Below are 16,386 nucleotides of genomic sequence, written 5' to 3' on the forward strand. Positions count from 1 at the left end.
GACTATTAGTATCTTAAATTCAAAGACATGGAAAATAAGGATTCAGACAGTAATAGCTTGCCTGGAATTACATTGTGCAGCAGATATTTCCCATCTCAACTACATCATCATTACCCAATCAGTTGAACAAGCCAGAAACCTAGTTCTGTCTCTTTCTCCCCCACCTCCAGCCTTGAATCAGTCATTAAGCCTTGCCAACCTTTCCAATATTTCTGGACTCCATCATTTTCTTTTCATTTACTGTCACTGCCAAGCTCAAGTTTTACCATCTTTTGTCCTAAGGAGAACAATCATCTCCTATTTGGTTGCCCTATTTCTTGTCTCAGACTCTGATCCTTGAACCACCCTGATATTTCCTTCTTTCTCTCCTTTTTTCTTTTCTTCTTTTCCTGCTTCTGTGAAACCTTCCTGAATATTCTGCCTTATAATTCCTTCCCAAGTTTAATTAGTTGCTCATTTCTGTACCAATAGAACCTAGATGTTTTATTATTATAAAACTCATGCCTTTGAAGCACAGAAATCTGAGTGTTTCTACTGCCAGACTGTTGCTCCTACCACCAGACTGTTAATGTCTTGTAGACAAGACCCCATCTAATCGACAACTTCATTCACTCTTTCATTGATTCACTCAACATTTATTAATCACCTACCTTATACCAGGAAATTAATTATTTTTTAATAATGATAATGATGATGCTGATAATAGCTATCTTTTTGATAACATACTCAACAATCCTACGAGGTAGGTGTCATGCGCGTTCGTATGAAGAGACCACCAAACAGGCTTTGTGTGGGCAATAAAGCTTTTTAATCACTTAGGTGCAGGCGGGCTGAGTCCAAAAAGAGAGATAGCAAAGGGAGATATGGGTGGTGCCGTTTTATAGGATTTGGGTAGGTAAAGGAAAATTACAGTCAAAGGGGAGCTGTTCTCTGGCAGGCAGGAGTGGGGGTCACAAGGTGCTCAGTGGGGTAGCTTTTTGAGCCAGGATGAACCAGGAAAAGGACTTTCCCAAGGTAATATCATCACTTAAGGCAAGGACTGGCCATTTTCACTTCTTTTGTGGTGGAACGTCCTCAGTTAAGGCAGGGCAGGTCATTTTCACTTCTTTTGTGATTCTTCAGTTACCTCAGGCCATCTGGGCAGACGTGCAAGTCACAGGGGATGCGATGGCTTGGCTTGGACTCAGAAGCCTGACAGTGGGTATTGTTATCTTTATTTACCTTGAGGGAACTGAAGATAGAGAGACAAAAATACTGCTGTGAAGACACATATCTTGGTTATATGTCTGGAACACTGAAAGGGCTCAATAAATGTTAGTTGAATTTAGTTGAAGTTAAAATTAGAGTGGAAAAGCACTTAAAAGAATGTGTCTTTTCCAAGAGGCTAAGAAAGGTAGAAGCAATATAGCACTGATTGAAAAACCTGGACTTAAATGTCAGGCACCTGTAAGATTTGCAGTCTTTGCTCGGTCAATGGTAAGCTACATGACCTGAAATAAATTGCTTACTTCTGTAAACCACAATTTAAAATCTGTAAAATAGATATTATGAGTACTAACTTCAAATGGTTGCTATATAAATTAAATGTACAAATATGTATAAAATGCTTACTTAGCCATCAGCTACAAAGTAAGTCCACAATAAATATCAACTATTATCATAATGACTGCACAATAACATGATATGATAGGGGCCAATAATAAGCTAGTCAGTGTAAAATTATTAATTTTGTAAGTTAGAATTTTCAACATCATTATGTTTTTTCTTTCCAGTATATTTGTTTTTGTTATTATTGCTATTATTGTTATATTTGTGGGGAGCAATATGAAGTACAGCATGAGAGTGGCCACTAAACACATATAGGAGTGTCAACTGATGAATTCCTCTAGGTTTCATTATAATGGTATTTGAAACAACAAAATGTGGATCTGAAGGAAAAATATCTACTAACTCCTGGCATCAAACATTATCATTTGCATGAAATAGGCCTATTTTAAATGTTTTATACTTTAATCCTTCTTTCATAGAATTGCTCTTTCAGGAAGACTAAATAAGAATGGAAGTAATTACTGAGTTATGAAACTAGGTTAAATGTCATAGAAAACATTATTCACACCCCAAGTTAACCATCTCTATTGTGGTTGAAATAAAGAACAGAAATGTTTTAAAATAATCCTAGGGACTGTCATCTCAAGGGAGAGATAAGAATTTCAAGCATCTCTGAATATGAAGGAATTTGGGGGATGCAAAGAAGACTTTTAGGTAAGGGATCAATTAGCCTATCTGCCTTCCATGTGGTTTCTATTGTGATGTTAAAAACAAAATAGGCATTGCCATCTGTGTGATGGGTGGGTGGGCATGTGGCCCTTCCTCCTTTCTTCTCATCAGGTATACCCAGCTCCTCACTAGTGGCCAGTTTCTCAATGAGTAAATAAGGCCTGCTTCTTGACACACATTCCACAGGCGAGCCAGATTTTAGGAAGAGGTAAAATATGCCAAAAAAAATTCTCAGAAGACCAAGAAGCCACAAGAGGGTCAGGATTGTGGGGAGTGTTAGTGGGAACTTTGCCGAAAATTCAGTGCAAGCTTACTCAATCTTCACTTTCAATAAACATCCTTAGGATGGAAGCATTAGATGGTGGACCTCTCCAATAATTCCCAAAGAAATATATTGAGCCATTTGTGGTTTATAGTCTAGGGCTTTATTCTGCTGTATCATCTGTGTATTTTTTTAATGTTGTATTTCTTTTGGTTAATCTTCCTTCCTCCTGGGAAACAAAACGTTCTGCAATAACAAACACTGTCTGTGGTAAGTCCCCAAAACTCCAGTGCAACAGATTGCAAAGCCTGCTGTCCATTTTAAATAGGCTTGCATTGTTTCTCTCTTAAGCTGGTCGTTTTCATGCCTCCAACTCTATCTTACATATGTGTCATTTTTCTCTGGTCACCAATCATCAACTGCTCCTTGGAAAATATGCTTCACTATGCACAGCAAATGTTTTCTGCAAACAAAATTCACAACCCTCGTTGACTTGTAGAAATTTATTGACATCCCAGTAATTTTGAAACTGAGTTATTTTTTGTCACTGCTTTCCTTATGTCCAAGTCTCTAAAAAATCCTCTAAATATATAAGTATTTTGAACTCAAAGAAAGCTGTAGAGAAAAACATAACTATTTGAACACTGTATATCTTCCTGGATATACTAGTCAGACTTCATGAGAAGTACTTTTTACTTAGTAGAAATTCACTTATGAAAATGCAGAATGCAAGAAATTAATTGACTGATTTCCAGACTCACTAAAAAACCCAGATGCTCTTAAAGACAGTTCCACAGTACCTACAGGTGCAAGACTATACAGTATAGTGACTGACTCTGAGAAGCACTAGGGAGTGGATGGGACTCTGGCTATGGTGGCTTTTGTCTCAATTTGCCTAGAGCCAGATCTGATGTATGCCTGTTGTTCTGGCATAATTATCGACACTACGCCTATCATTTTCAATGTACCCTAATTTTGTAATAAATCATATGGTTATCCTAAATGAAAAACTAGAGGGCATATGTTCTACCCAAAGAAACAAAAGGCTTTACTTGGTTCTTGCCCAGCATTGTTACATAGGAATAAAGACTTGTGCTTTTTCAAAAGAAGCCACATCTAGACTTTAGGTAGATTCCTATAGTGTTTAGTGTTAGTTAAGATGTCTTATTTTTCTTTGTCGTTACTTTGTAGGTTAAAACTTATTTGAATGACAGATTTCCCCATACATCACTGGTTTAAAACTTCTTTTGGTCTAGAACTTCTACATTTTGGGGGCTTCTGTATCACTATTTTCTTTTCCATTTCATCAGTTGGAGTGCCTGGCTCCACTTAGGATATTCGTGTGTACATTGGAGTTCAGGCTAAATAGGCACTGTTTGAATGCTACTAAAGGAGGCACCCATCATCAGTTAGGAAAGTTGGAAACAGAGCGAGTGATAAACTCCGGCTTAATTAACTGATTTGCTCACATCTGTATTTAAACCATTTTCCATTGCCAAAAATAACATTCACTGAGCAACTGCTGTGTGCCAGGCACTAGTCCAAGTATTTAATCTACATTATCTAGTCCAAGTATTTAATCTACATTATCATGACGTTACTCATCACAACAATGAAATGGCATTGACATCGTGATTCCATGAAATTAAATGGAGGCTCAGAAAATCTATGTGATTAGACCAAGGTCACATGGCTAATAAGTGATTGAACAGCCAGGATTAACACCTAAGTCTTTCTGGCTCCAAATCCCATACTCTTTCCACTGTATTCAAATTCTTTGCTAGGCAAAAATTGACAACTTTAGCATTTAGCTTTTTCTCTTATGCAAATATGTTTGCTCCAAATTGTAGAATCTCTATTGATGAAAATATCTATTAGAGAAGTTAATAAATATAAGGAATAAAACAACCAATAAGTGGTGACAAATGAATATGGATGTCTATTTAGCAATGTCAAGGTAGATTAACAGTTCTAGAAAACACAGCCTTATCACTAAAAATAACAAATTGTTGTCTGCACAGTAGAATAAGTATGTGATATTGGTAATTGTCTTTAGCCAGGTGCTTTACAAGCTGAGTATGAAATAGGGATTCTTATACAAGTATTTTCTGAGGGACAATCTTTTGAGGAATTGCTCTTAAGGGAAAACTATAAGGTTTGAAAACAGCAAGATAAGGTAGGGGAATAGCTGAGGCAAAAAAATGAGCTTTTAGAAGTCTGGTCTTCTGATTTTATATGGAGTTCTTGAGCTAGATTGTGTCACAGAGGCTGCCCTGCCTAAAGGCAAGAGGGCTAATATAGTTTGGCTCTGTGTCCCCACCCAAATCTCACTTTGAATTGTAATCCCCATAATTCCCACCTGTCAAGGGTAGGACCAGGTAAAGGCAATTGGACCATGTGGGCAGTTTCCTCATGCTGTTCTCATGATAATGAGTAAGTTCTCATGAGATCTGATGTTTTTATAAGCATCTAGCATTTCCCCTGCTTGCACTCACTTCATTCTGCCGCCCTGTGAAGAAGGTGCTTGTTTCTCCTTCACCTTCCACCATGATTGCAAGTTTCCTGAGACCTCCCCAGCCATGCAGAACTGTAAGTCAACTAAACCTCTTTCCTTTATAAATTACCCAGTCTCTGGCATTTCTTCATAGCAGTGTCAGAACGAACTGACGCAAGAGCTAAGCTATCACACCTCTGTATCATGAATCTGAGGCTACCTGCCTCCTGTGCATCTCCTGAAAACCAAGGTGTAAAACCATGGCAGTCCAACAGAGGATACAGGTGTGTGCCTTTAGCAGCTAGTACCTACACAACCAGGTAAATGGAAACTGGAAGGAGGTGGACATAAGCAGAGAAGGCAGTATCTACTGAAAGCATCTGTTACAGCTATTATATGGTAGAGATTTGGATACATTACTGTCTCTTTATAATATTTTCATTTCATAGTATTTTAAATTAAAGAGACTATTGTTTCCTTTACAAGGTTGTATTTTCTTCTTGAATAAGTGGTTTTCAAAGTTTGCTGAATTCTTATGATCTTTTGTTGTCTCCAGTGGCCAAATTTTCCCCTCCCTCCATCCATTTGAGCTCCAGGGAAATACATAACAGATGATGATCAATGTGCAAAATAAATTATCAGACTCTGATTCCTTTCTTTTAAACACATGTATTATGACCTATTGCAGTACAACAATACAACTCAGCCAGTCCCTTGGAGATTATAATATTTGGTTACATCATATTACATAAGTGAAAAAAATTACTGTCAAGTGTAGAGAAAATAATTCCTCATTTCCCTTAATAAGAAGATATCCTTACAGGAGAAAAAGCTTTTTAAAAATAATACCATAGCAATCTTTATGTGCATATTGTTTCAGTGACAAATACTATATTAATAGTAATAGTTACAGGACCTTTAATGAGTATTTTGTTATATGTTTCACACATATTATCTTAAATGCATACTATATTATAATAACCATGAGCTTTTTAAATTCAGAAGTCTCATCTTATACATATTTTCTTCAATAAAAAGCAAAGAAGTAGATAGTTAATAAATGGTTGCTATATTTTGGCAAGACAAAATATTTGCTCCATAATATTTGATTTTTTTCAGATTGTCACCAATCTCCCTGCTTACATAAAACCTTTGAACTGGAGGCCAGCATAACTGTTGGCGATTCAAAACCGATTGTGGAGAGCCTCTTAGCAGGAAAATTGCTTGTTTCACAACCCACCAAGGGTGAAGAAACTTTTTCTCATGTTAACCATTTGTGGGATGGAAAATCTCAGAAATACAGTCTATATTAGAATGTTTTCAAGCATAACCTTACAAATGAGAACTAAAATCTAAAAGTTTTTTTATCCAGCTTATAATAAACTAAGAACATATACATTTGTACTTATGAAAAGTTAGTTGAAGGTTTCTTACTCACCAAATGGGCCTTTCACCGTAAGTCAAAGGCAGCTTTCTATATTCTTGGTCTATTAGTCCACTGTCACACTGCTATAAAGAACTACCTGAGACTGGGAAATTTATAAAGAAAAGAGGTTTAGGCTGGGCATGGTGGCTTACAACTGTAATTCCAGCACTTTGGGAAGCTGAAGTGGATGGATTACTTCAAGTCAAGAGTTCGATACCAGCCTGACCATTATGGCAAAACTCTGTCTCTACTGAAAATACAAAAATTAACCAGGTGGCATTCCTGTAGTCCCAGCTACTTGAGAGGCTGAGGTGGGAGAATTACTTGAACCTGGGAGGCAGACGTTGTAGTGAGCTGAGACTGTACCACTGCACTCCAGCCTAGGTGACAGAGTCAGACCCTATGTCAGGGGGGAAAAAAAAGGAAAAATAAAAGAAGAGACATTTAATTGACTAACAGTTCCACATGGTTGGGGAGGCCTCAGGAAACTTACAATCATGGCAGAAGGCAAAGGGGAAGCACCGAACGTCTTACGTGGAAGCAGGAGAGACAGAGCAAGTGGGGAAGTGCCACGCTTTTACACCATCAGATCTCATAAGAACTCACTCGCTATCACAAGAATAGCATGGGGAAATCTGCCCCCATGATCGAATCACTTCTCACTGGATGCCTCCCCTGGCATGTGGGGATTATAGTTTAACATGAGATTTGGGTAGGGACACAGAACCAAACAATGTCACTCAGTGTTAGATTTTGAATGAGTTCCTGCAAAGTTTAGGAATGAAGAGAATGAAGATTCATATTATGATTCAAATGTACCGTAATTGTCTACCCACCCCTAATATCTAATCCTCATTCTAATACAATCAGCAGACCAGAAAGCGTCCAAAAAGCAGATACGCAGATATGTCCATTCTTTCTACAAGATGACTGTTTCCCAAGTTTTTCTTTAGAATGTAGTGTGTGTGTGTAAAAATCTTCGTTCTTTTCACTGTGCTGAAACTTTGATTTGGGAAATATATCCTACTCTCCCAATCCCTGCCTCCTCAGAATCAATAGCATCTTCTTATCCACTATCAGTGCGAGAGATTGTGTGGTGCTCTAGTTTCTATTGCCCACAATTATAAAAACAGTAAGTATAATATTCCCTTTTCAAATTTAAAGTGTTATATTAAATAAACTTGCAAATTACATATGCTATCCCTTCAGAAATGTTAAAAAGTCCATCCTCCTCTTGAGAAACACTGCTTTCAGTTTTCAAATAAGAAACATCATCAAATCTACTTAGTGATTAAAAGTAAATGAATATGACCATTATTTCCTTGTTGAAGAAATCACAGAATTTGAGATGCAGACAATATAAGACACATGCAAGTTTTCAGAGAATAAGCAGCCCCTTACCTGAGATTAATTGATGGTATTTCTGAGATTAGTAGCAAGGATGGGAAACACAATTCCGGATTTATCTACAAAAGGCTATCTAACCACAGCCTATCCCATCTCTAGAGATGGGATAGATGAAGGAATGAGGCTCAAGAATGAGGTAAGAATGTTCATTTAGTTTTTTATTACATAACAAAAATCTAAAAGTTTAACTTTTAAAAGGTGAATCCAAGTGTTCCCTTATAAAAATAATTGAGTGCAAAATACTTTGGTATCAAAATGGCTTTGTAAAAGTGGTGAGATTCAAATGGTCTCGTCAAAAGGCTATGCACCCTGGAATAAAGACATATGGTTTGGAAACCAAACGACATTTATATCTTATGAGCCTAAATAACCTGATGTGTGTGTGTGTGTGTGTGTGTATGTGTGTATACAACAGAATAAATATTCTATGCTATTTTTTTGAAGACTAATGATAATATATAGAGGGCCTAGTACAATGTGTACCATGAAGTAAGAATTTCATAGTTTGTAACAATTATTTAACCCTAATTATAATTTTATCAATGACACTTTGCAATGACTCCTAGACTTTGTGTTATTATAACTTATCACTTGCGTTGACAATGTCTGTAGACCCTTGAAGGGTAAAGAATATACCTTGTTTGACCTTGTATCCCCTGTAACAAGTATGGCTTTTATTCTTTTTTTTTTTTTTTTTTTTTTGAGACAAAGTCTGGCTCTGTCGCCCAGGCTGGAGTGCAGTGGCGCAATCTCGGCTCACTGCATCCTCCGCCTCCCGGGTTCACACCCTTCTCCTGCCTCAGCCTCTCAAGTGGCTGGGACTACAGGCGCCCGCCACCACACCCAGCTAATTTTTTGTATTTTTAGTAGAAACAGGGTTTCACCGTGTTCGCCAGGATGGTCTCGATGTCCTGAACTTGTGATCCACCCGCCTCAGCCTCCCAAAGTGCTGGGATTACAGGTGTGAGACACCGCACCCGGCCAAATATGGCTTTTAAAACATTATAAGTACTAAATAAATATTTTTGAATGCATGTTGATAAATAATTGGTACATAAAATATTATTGGGCTAAAAATATACCAACTGGGAGAATTATTCAGATCACCCTAGGAAGTGCTTCTTGTAGAATTCTCTTCCATTCCTGTGTAGTTTTTCAAATCTCTGAATCTAGTTTTTTCTTTTGGCCAGTGTTTTTCAATTTGTCATATCCCAATTAACTCAGGCCCTATGACCCTATATGTCCTCACACAACTTAGAATACTGGACCATTTGAAATGGTCCAACACCTGCTCAAATCCACCACCTGTTCATAATATCTCTAGAGATTATGTTACATATATCCTGATTTCCATCCTGTTCAATCCTACTTGGTACTGGTTTAGCCAGCTAATATGTATATTCTCTGATCCTCCAAAATTCTTTTCAGTGATGGCCTTTATTGTGATTTCTAAACTTTTCTTCTGGTTTTTGATATGTAATCCTGAAATACCTTTCTCTATCCTCGACTGTGTCTTCTATCTTGTCTTTTCCTAACATTCCTGTAATTGTTACATGGACTCCTTCATAGGATTCCAGTGGATTCCTTGTTATTGACTCACCATTCTTTATGAAATGTCTCTGTTGAAAATGTGACTTTGTCTTTGGGAATTGCAATTGAGGCTTCCTCATAGAAGTGTCCTTCCTATACAAATAGTTTAATTGGAAATCAAACATCAAATTGATGGTGTGATAAGTTGTAGAGGAGGATGGCCACAGCCTTTTTTCCCATAATTGTGGGCATGCTCCTTAGCAATGTCACTTTGCCACTCTCCCCATCAAGAAGTGAAGTATAATGGAATCAACCCAAATGTCCATCAATGATAGATTGGATAAAGAAAATGTGGTACATATACACCATGCAATACTATGCAGCCATAAAAAGGAACAAGATCATGTCCTTTGCAGAGACATGGATGGAGCTGGAAGCCATTATCTTCAGCAAAGTGACACAGGAACAGAAAACCAAACACCACATGTTCTCACTTATAAGTGGGAGCTGAACAATGAGAACACATGGACACAGGAAGGCGGGTAACACACACTGGGGCCTGTCAGGGGGCAGGAGGAGGAAAAGCATCAGGATAAATAGTTAATTCATGTGGGCTTAACACCTAGGTGATTTATGGGTTGATGGGTGCAGCAGGCCACCTGTGCACACATTTACCTATGTAACAAACCTGCACATCCTGCACACATATCCCAGAACTTAAAATTAAATTAAAAATAAAAAGAAGTGAAGTCTAACAGTCCTTAACTTTCAGCTGGCCTTTGACTTAATTTGACCAGTAAAGTGTGGTAGGAATAAGGATAGAGGATTTCTGAGCTTAGGTTCCAGGAGACTTTATAATTTCTATTCTCACCCTTTTGGAACTGTGTTGAAATTGCCACATGAGGAGGCATAATCTAGCCCCTAGAGGATGAGAGACCACATGGAACAAAAAGGACCCTCTCCACTAAGGCCCTAAGATGAACCAGCTGACAGTCAACACCAACAATCGGAAACATGAGTAAGATCATCTGTTTACCATCTAGTCCCAGTTCAGTGACTAGATGACTGCAGTTGCATAAATAACTCTAAAAACAGCGGAACTGCCTAACTGAATTCAGCTCATACTGCTAAGCAACAGAATCATGACAAAATAAATTAATCCAGTAAATTTTGGAATGGTCTGTTATATATCAATAGATAATGACCAAAACAATAAATAATCAATAATTCATATGGCTTTCCAAAGAGAGACAACTATTTTTTTTTGTTTTAATCAAATCTGGAAATATATTATTACTTTTCAACCTATGGTGCTATTTAATTGCTGTGTACAATCCATACCTAGCATTTGTGGAATGTTTTAAAGTTCACAATGTACTTTAATATCTATTCCTTTGATTCTGACATCCACTCTGTAGGAAGGAAGCAGAGCTGGTATTATAATCCTTCTCATTACCTAGATGAGGAAATTGAACTCAGGATAGCACAGAACTACACAAAGGCATGTGGCTGCAGAGGTCAAGGCCAGGATCATGATCCGATGCTCTTTACTTTGTTTTGTGATGTCTCATAGCCCCCTCTGCCTGGATACAACAATCTCATACCTAATATTGGCAAGATTGGATTAAATCTAGGTTTGCCTTTACCAAAATCCTTTATACTGAATTTTTTAAAAACCCTGTCTCTAACATTACTAATGTTCACTTTTCACCATTACTTTTTAAAAAAAAATCCACACTCATGTGCATTTTAAGTAAAATTTAGCTTTGAAGTTTCTGATTCATTTTCAATTAAAAGATTTTTAGCAATATTTCTTTGATGTCAAGTAATGACTTTGAACACTTTTATAAGCCATTTGCACCTTTTATCTTTGAATCATCCAGTCACATCTTGCCAAGGGAACTCAGAATGATATTTCACACTTTTTATGTTTGGTTCAAAACACAGTGCATTTTTAACCTGAGTATGTTGTTGCTTCTTTCACGGAACGAATTGCTTTACTGTATCTTTTACAAACTGGTTTTCCCCAAAAAGAGGAAATTTACTTCATGTGAATTTTATTGCTACCTGAGGTTACTATAGTCAAAATGACCTTTGGGGGATTATTTTAGATTCTAATAAAGTGGTAATTTATTAACTGTGAGAGCAGATATCATTATAAACACCAATTTTGAGAAATACACATCAAGGACAAAATCATAAGTAAAGGTCCTTGGGCCAAAAAAGCAATATTTTTTTAATCATATTACTTTTTTAAAAAGCATTATCATAGCTTAATTTTTTAGTGATATATATTTAGTGTTCCATTAAAATGAAAGGTACTGTTTCTTTTATTTATCTGGAATTAGAAAGCACAGGTAACATTGATTTAACATCTATTTTGTGCCTAGAAAGATTCTTCTTACGTTTTCTGTTTAATCCTTATGACCACTCACAAAGTATGTATGTGTTATCCCTCAGTTTGTAAACAAGGAAACTTACACTTAGAAATGCCAGTAACTGAACCCACACTCTATCAGATACCCTAATGTTTGGTGTTAAAATGCCTTATATGAACTTATGAAATCAGTGAATCTCTAGCTCTTATTTTGCTTATATGTAAGATAACATGACAAGTTATGCATACTGCATAGATTTATGTGAAAAAAAATCTAACCTATAATATGATATCCATACTGCTGTCATTATTAGATTTTTCTGAAGAATCCATTAGTCAAAATTATGCTTAATGTGCTTTGGAATAAAACTCTGCTTCCAGTTGGATGTATAAAACACACGGGAAATGACAAAATTAATACCTATTAGTGAGGCACACAGTGAAATCTCATGTTGGAGAACCAAGGAAAATGGCTCAGATTTCCTCGCGGCAACCTCTCCCTGCAACCCCCACTCCATATTGAGAAAGAATGTCACAACATCACACAGAGTGACTGATTCCTATGCTGAGAAGTCTTACCCTAATTTCTATTAGGAAGTGAGAAATCAGTTAAATAGTTTGAACGAGCTTCATTTATTGAGATATACAATATGAAAAGAAATCCTATCTTCCATTTAGAATATTCTAAAATGTTGATTAGAATTGGTAGATAATAATAGTTATTAATAATAATTATTAGTTCGCTTGTACTTCATTAGAAAAAAAACCTTGTGAAACAGGTATTACATGTCTATATTTCTATTTTCCAGTTGTGGAAATTGAAGAAAAAGGCACTGAGTCTTGTGGTCACACAGCTAATAAGAGTTAACCCTAAATAATCCGATATTACAAGCCTCATTCCAAACTTCTCTGTAATTAGTAAACCCAAGGCTCTTGTGGGGACATATATGTTATTATATGTAAAAGATCCTGCAAATCATGATGTATAATACCAGTGAAAGCTATCATCTTGCCTAAAAAGTGTGAAAGTCAATAAAGGGTTTTAAAGATATAGGCACAGATTTGCAAACTGTAAGCTTACTTGCCCATTGAACCAAAAAGAAGGAAGAGGAGGAGAAGGAAGAGGCGGATGTGGGGGTAGGGGAGCACATAAACAAGGAAAAATACAAGAAAAAAAAGGATGTTGACTTTAAAATTTTTTTTTTAGGTATAATTGTCTTTACTTCCTTTCCCTCTTTCCCCTAAGTAGTTATTAGATATTTAGTAAAATACATTTATGAGATTAATTGTAGGACTAATTTAGATAGTGCTACTTTGAAGACCATACTTAAGCATATACCTAGGAATGATTCCTTTTTCTCCTTTTCACTTACTAGATTAGCTTTTTTCTCTATGTGCCCTGTTTTACATGCCTTACTTTTTAGAATGTTCAACAGTCCCCAACTATGAAAAGACAATTTAATCCATGAGTCTGGATTAAATAGCTGTTGGAATTAAAAAAATGTGTAAATAAGAAAGGAAGCAAATACTGATTGAGCCACTTCTAAAACTTCATGGTCCAATATAACCGTGTCATTCTAGAGGGAAACGACATTTGAATATTTATTGTAACTCTGAGTGTACAAGATAATGTAGTGTAAAGTATTTTAATATTTGGAATAAACAGAACCGGCATCTTTGATTCCACCACCAACCACCTATCTGATCTCAGGTGAATTATTAAACAGTCAACCTCATCATCTTCATGAGAAATATAGAGTTAATAAAAACATGCCTTTCAGAATTTTTGGGATACCTTTAAAAAGATATAAAACATGTCCAACAAAATGGCCTTTCACATTGCAGACAATCAATAATTTTTAGTCTTCTTTTCCTTCCTGCTGATCCCCTTTCTCATCTCTCCCCTTCTTTCATATCTAGATCAACTATGTCAGTGAGAACAAAAAATACTTACAGACCTCTGGGTTTACATAATGTGAGACTTCTTCATGTGAGACTTAAGAAAAAAGGATTAACCATAAGTTTTCATTTCACTGGATACACTAAAAGAACTAAATTGGCTTTTTCTGGTGTTCTGTGGGTCTCTATTTTCATACAAATTATTAAGATTCATTTGTAAGATGCAAATATAACATTTGTACATTTCAAAAATTACGGAATTTTAGAATTAGAAGGGATCGGGAGAAAAGAAATGAGGAATTCAAACGATCAACAACTTGTGAGTGCTTACTATGTACTAAGATAGGAGGTTTCTGTCCTTGCGAAGTTTATATTTTAGTAAGGCAGGTACACAACGTTCAGTTCTATTCAGCTCTTGTGTCCAAGAATGGACTGGTATTGATTGAGTGGTGAAGGAAAACCTATCCAAGAAAGTTTCATTTAAGCAAACACTTAACCACATGAAGAAGTCAGCTGTATGAAGGACGGAAGAGTTATGGACAGGAAATCATAAGAGATTCAGAGGGAACAATCTTGGCCTGTTTGAGGAAGCACAAGAAGATTACTCAAAAATAGAAACGGAGAAAGTGACAAGACATGAAGTCAGAAAGGTAAGCAGGGACACATTGTATAGGGTCTTGAAGGCATGGAGATAGTGTTTGGATGTGTGTCTGCACTCAAATCCTATATTGAAATGTTATTCCCATTGATGGAGATGGGACCTAGTGGAAGGTGATTGGCTCATGGGGGTGAATCTCTTATGAGTAGTTTTGCACCATCCCCCTTGGTACTGTCTTCACAACAGTGAGTGAGTTCTAATGAGATCTGGTCATTTACAAGTGTGTAGCACCTTTCCCCTATCAATGGAAAGCAGATGCTTCTATGCTTTCCATACAGAACCATGAGCCAATTAAACCTCTTTTTTAAATAAATTACCTAGTCTCGGGTATTTATTTATAGCAATGCAAGAACAACCTAACACATATGGTAAGTAGTTTGAGTTTTACCTTATGTGCAATGGGAAGCTGTTGGAAGACTTTGATCATGAGAGTAACAGATATAATTTATAAATTTAAAAGATAACTCTGGATGCCTTATGGAAAATAGAGGGTCAGTGGGCAAGAATGGAAGCAAGAAGGCCAGGTAGAAGGTATCACTATATTAAAAAAATGAACAAAATGGTTATTTGAATGAAAGTAGAAATAAGTGGCCACATTTAGGTAGAGTCAATGAAACTTGATTATGGATTGAACTGGGGAGTGAGACACCTCAAGAAACCAATTGTGAATCCTAAAATTTGGGCTTCAGCAAATGGTTGGAAGTTGTTGCCATTTAGTGTGATGGGAAAGATTTGGGGAAAAAAAAGTTTGGGGTCGCAAGAATTCAGTTTGAACTTGGTAAGTTAGAGATGATTATAAGACATTCAAGAAAACAAGTTGTCAAATAGATACACAACTCTTGAGTTTGGGAGAATAGTCAGAGATGGACATGTAATTTGGTTGGCTGGCATTACGCAGATGATTTTTAACGCCATGTGCCTGAGTGAATTCTTCTAAGGAAGGACTGTAGTTAGAGAAGGGGTCAAGGCCAGAAACTGAGAACCAAGGAACTTTAACATTCATCAGTTGGAAAAGGAGGAATTAGTCAGGGAATTTGAGAAGTATAAAACTACTGAGGTAGAAGGAGACCCAGGCAAGACTAAAAGACAATCAGTAATAATTCAGAGATAATTCATGAAAAGTACTGAATACAATTTCAAGAGAATGCCAAGAAAATGTCAGTTCATCAGTCTTAAAGGTCAATATTGTGATAGAACCAATGCTGAATTTTTAATGATTTTGCCAAATTGAGACAGTATGTTCCTGATTAGTATTATTTTATTCCAAAAGCCTAGAAGAAAACCTGAAATTCTGAAAAGAACTGGTAGAGAGAAAGAAGGAAAAATATGAAGGGAGAGGTCAGATGGTGGTGCTTTGAAGACCTTGCCTCAAGTATTTCCCCTGTCAGGGACACTAATTTTCAAAGGGAAATTGAAGCAAGGAAAAGGTCATGTAGCTTCCTTTTCCTTGCGGTTGCATATTGAAAGCCCCCCACGCCACTGCCAGTAGCTTCTTCTTGCCACTTCCCAATTTATTCGTCTCCATTCTGGCTCTAGTTCCAAACCAAAATGTGAAAGCGGAAGCTCTACACAGCAATTTAGATCATAAGCTAACTGCCTAAGTTAGTTGAACTTTGAAAATATATAATTAGCCCACTAAGGGTCAACTTACTCCATTACTCAAATGACTGATCTCCTTCAAGGGTTTCCATATTGCATAACTACTACCCGTGAAAGAACAGACATGTGTGGAGCCTTGAAGGAGTGCTTCAGATCATCAAAGTTCCAAGTGGATTCCTTCAGAAAATCGCTGGTGAAATACAATTGTGTAGCACTTAGCAATTCTCTTGAAAGGTAAAGAGAATTACACTACAAACTCTGATAAGAATAATTAAGAAGATTTTAGATTGAGCGAGACAATGAAAGACAGGCTTTGCAGTTAGTTAGAGGTTGGTTCAATTTCAAGCTCCATAACTTATTGGTAGTTTGACTTAGGCAAATTGCATGGCATTTGTAAACCTCAGTTTCCTTTTCTATAATAGGCTTTATTATTACACTAAAAGACTAGTGTAAGAAC

General features: G+C 36.6%; 1 pseudogene across 1 annotated transcript in view; it reads left to right on the forward strand.

Moving 5' to 3' along the window:
• The first annotated feature begins 15,993 nt into the window (after positions 1-15,993).
• The window catches only part of LOC111545201, a 72,757-nt pseudogene continuing 72,364 nt past the window's right edge, over positions 15,994-16,386 (forward strand). The window contains exon 1 of the transcript XR_002732371.1: positions 15,994-16,163. The product of XR_002732371.1 is annotated as a frataxin, mitochondrial-like (transcript). The remainder of the gene's footprint in view (positions 16,164-16,386) is intronic.

This window comes from Piliocolobus tephrosceles, chromosome 10, assembly GCF_002776525.5.
Source record: "Piliocolobus tephrosceles isolate RC106 chromosome 10, ASM277652v3, whole genome shotgun sequence".
In the NCBI taxonomy this organism is placed as follows: domain Eukaryota; kingdom Metazoa; phylum Chordata; class Mammalia; order Primates; family Cercopithecidae; genus Piliocolobus; species Piliocolobus tephrosceles.